The sequence below is a fragment of the Morone saxatilis genome, unplaced genomic scaffold, assembly GCF_004916995.1.
Source record: "Morone saxatilis isolate NCDOM2014 unplaced genomic scaffold, NCSU_SB_2.0 Contig19, whole genome shotgun sequence".
NCBI classification, from domain to species: Eukaryota; Metazoa; Chordata; class Actinopteri; family Moronidae; genus Morone; species Morone saxatilis.
Window position 1 is genome coordinate 4,533,724 of NW_023339751.1, and position 4,140 is coordinate 4,537,863.

Here is a 4,140-nt window from a genome sequence, read left to right on the forward strand (position 1 = left end):
TTGCTGTAATTGTTTATGCATATGACAGAACTTGAACTGGAACTTGAACTATTCCCTTAAAGGCACATTATAAAGAGGTGGGGATCAATCAGTTTGTGTGAATAAACAATGTGCAGTACATCAATAAAATATTTCAGCATGCTCATAAACACATTTAAAATAACTGTGGATATAGAGGCTGGATATACAGATGGGTAGCGGAAATAATGGGGACATTTCACACGGGTGATGGCCAGCAGTCAAGCGCACTCAGAGCACTCAGGCTTTAATTGGGTTTTTACGTGGCCCAAAGTGTGATTATCCCTGCTCTCCATTTTCATTACAGAACCTTCATTACACATCGCTGCCCAGGTCTCTTGGCCAGCACAGCCACAGAAACTTAAAGGCTTTAGGAAAAAAAACAAGAAAGAGAAATAAAAGACTGATTTATTACCTTTCACTCATAATGTCTGTCCTGAGAGGGCAACCTAGACCCTGGGCTTCATGAAACAGGGGAGAGCTGAGGTAAACTGAACAAGCTTAACATGATTATTTGTTAGTGACCAAAACAGACCTAAAAGGACAGTGCATTTTACATTTATTAAGTGACCAGAGGAAACCAGAGAAAAATGCCTCAGCCATTTCATCAAATACCCCAAAACGACTTTTCATTTTACATTGTTTTTGTACAGAACCAGGAAAGTACAGCGTGTTGCTAAGCTGATTTTTAAGATTTTAAGATTTTAAAGAGTAAATAAATGCATACTCCCAAAATGTCAACAACAGTAAAACTGTTGTTGTTTATTTAACAGACTTGTTGGGCCAGAAACAACTGATCCTCTTCCGTGTTAACATACTGGTCTTAATACCATGATGGCATGTCAGTCTCCCACTGGTCAAAACCCAATGCATATAGAATATGTACACTATGTTGATATCAAAATGTGACAGACAACATATCAGGTCAAAATAGTCAGTTAAAATAGTATAAATGAGAGTCTGAGTGAGGTAGTGTTGCAAACCTGTTCTATATAGTGACAACGGCAGAAGGATGTGCCTCAGGAAATGTTCTAATAACATCATCTGTATGCTCTATAACAGAAGCATACCAAGAGGTATTTTGACAGTAAAAAAATTGATAGTAAATAGTAAAACATTTACTGTTGACAGAAAAAAAAAGGCCTGACGTTGGTCCCCAGACAGAAGTGAACCAGGAATGTCATAGTTACTATGTACATGTTTTCAGACCATTGTCTGACCAGGACAACCCAGACGCATCACTCTTAAAGAGACACTCTGACATTTTGGGGAAATGCTTGGTAGTGGTCTCATGCATTCAGATGGGAAGATCAATATAAATTTAATTTATGTGCAACTGTTCCTCCTTGGGTTTTCAAAAAAGAAAAGGTGTCACATTCATCAAACAAATAGTGGAAAAAATATATTCAGTGTAGGTTTTTTTAAGGCTTACCGCATACTGCTAAATGTATCAGTTCAAGTTGGGAAAACTAACTCAGAAATGCCTAAATGAGATCCATTAGAAACCCTTAGTTTTCAAATTAAATATTTTCCAACCTAAAGCTAAGAAAGAGTAAGAAACAGTAAACGAATTCTACCAGCTCAGCAGTGTTTCTACAGAAAGCAGACCAGCAATAATTATGATGAATGTGACAGATTCTGGGTGTGTACATTGAATGTGCAGAAAACCATGACCACAAGATGATTTTGACATACTGTCAAACATCCAGGATGTAAAGGGAGCTGCAATCTTGAGTCAACCAACTGACAATTAACATGCAAATCAGCAAAGAGCTGCAGGGAATTGCAAACAAAATCCAATAACCCTGTGACAAAGACAGCCATGGAACATGTTAATTTAGTCTGTCTGCCTCAAAGGCAATATAAGAAGATTGGAACTCATTTTCCCTATAGCTGGACCTGTATATTAGAATTAGTTCACAATATTTTCAAAGAATGGGAATCATTTAAAAAAGATAAATATATTAAGATGAATATTCAGACGTATTAATGTTATTGCAGACCATAATAGAGTGTGTAAATGCTGTATGTGGTAAAATCAAAATGCAGAGTGTGAATGTTTTACAACTCCCTGAAGAAAAGCCCAAAATAACAATGTGGTTCTCTTATATGAAAAACACCATTAATAGGGCTACATTTGCAACCAATGAACTGTAAATGACATTGTCAAATTTGTCTCGTTGAATATGTTACTCAGTGGGAGGAAAGATACAGTATATCTTTCTCAAAGGTCATCTATAGGTTTTATAGACTCAATCAATGCTGTCATCTACCAGTTAATGAAAAATATATCTTAAGGTTGCTGAACCATAACAAATAAACGATGTGTCCATGCACCAATTTGTGTATTTTTTCTGCACTTTCAGTGTTGTTTCACTCTGTATATTTTCTTTGTATAGCACTGAAAGCTGCGCCACAATTCACCCTCCCCAGAAGAGAAGAAGGCCAACAACAGAATGTCATCATATAGAAAAAAAAGCTCAAGGTAACTTTTTGTCTTGTGTGAAACTTGGCCTATTCTTGTTAATAGTGGGAGTTAAACATCGTATCCCTGAGCTGAGGATGTTTTATACAGAAATAAATAGCATGGCAGAACACAATGAGAATCTGAATGCAACAATAAGTTTGAATATGTGTGACAAAGGCTGTGTAGGAGATTTTGATTTGGCTGTCCAACAAATCAGAGGGTCGAGAGTTGGACAGGAGAACATGCCAGAGATTTCTTGTATGTGTGTGTGTGTGTGTGTGTGTGTGTGTGTGTGTGTCAGAGCTGTTAATGAAATTAAATCAAACTATATTCAGTCAGTCAGTCAAGTGTTAGTTCAGGGTCAATCCACCTTGATAAGACTTATCCAGGACAGATGTTCTTTCCCCAGGGTCATGAATATGTGATCCGCATCAACCAGTGTGCCAACTCACCGCAGGAAGGAAGTGCCGCCACATAAAAGGCAGAAAGATTGTTATTTGAGGTAGTTTAGATTTAAGTTGCACAGCTGTGGTGGCCAAAAGCCGTCGTCACTGCTCTCCCTCGAGTCTTGCTTCCAGGCCCATCAGACTAAACCATGACATCACTCTGCTCTTAGCAGCATACTGAACCTCATGGGGGCTCAAGTATTTCAGACTCTTATGCATCCAGGGCCATTAGATCATTAGTGTCTTATGGTAATCACATAATAAAGGCTATATAAGTTACTAGGACAATTGTTTATCATGGGATGTTATTACATATTTAATAAGGTGTTGTACAATTTCAAATTATTGGAATAACCGACACTATCTGAGTAAATAAGACATTTCTGGTGATACAGTAGAAAAGGATCAATGAGGCCCTATATTTTAGCACATTAAACAGTACCTTTAAAAAATAAAAACACTACACAAGAGAGTATTTGCCATATTTTATTCAATTGTATTTTGGATATAATTGATGACCTTCAGTTTAAACTTCAACTTCTGAGTTGACAGAAGGTCAACTAATAAATATTAGATTTTTACATGAGCAATTGCTGCCAGCTTTTCTATTTGACTATAATTACAAATGACCACAGGGACAGTACAAACATTTACAGACATTTTACAGCAAATATTGGTTAAAGATGGCCCAATAACTGTTCCCCAATTACTGGATAGGAATCGATATGTATTATCTTAACCCTTACAAAATGTTAGATTCACAAAACAAGCACATCAAAAAGTTAAGGCACTAGTGGATGTAAAATAAATAGTACATTGACATACACCTTTTTACTTGTCAAAAGAGTGAATTTATTAATTTCAACATTTTACCTCCGGACAAATGTGACCTGTCTGTGGTGTACGACGGAGTATAAGGGCGCCATACTAAGAGAGAAAAATATTTTTTTTCTTGGAAATTACTGGAATAAAGTCATAATATTACGGGAATAAAGTAATAATACAAGAATAAAGTCGTAATGTTACGAGACTAAAGTCATAATATTAGGTCTACGAGAATAAAGTCATACGAGAATAAAGTCGTAATGTTACGAGACTAAAGTCATAATATCACGAGAATAAAGTCGTAATAATACGAGAATAAAGTCGTAATGTTACGAGAATATAGCTGCTGTTCGGTTGAGCTGGTCACGTCAGATATTGATAACT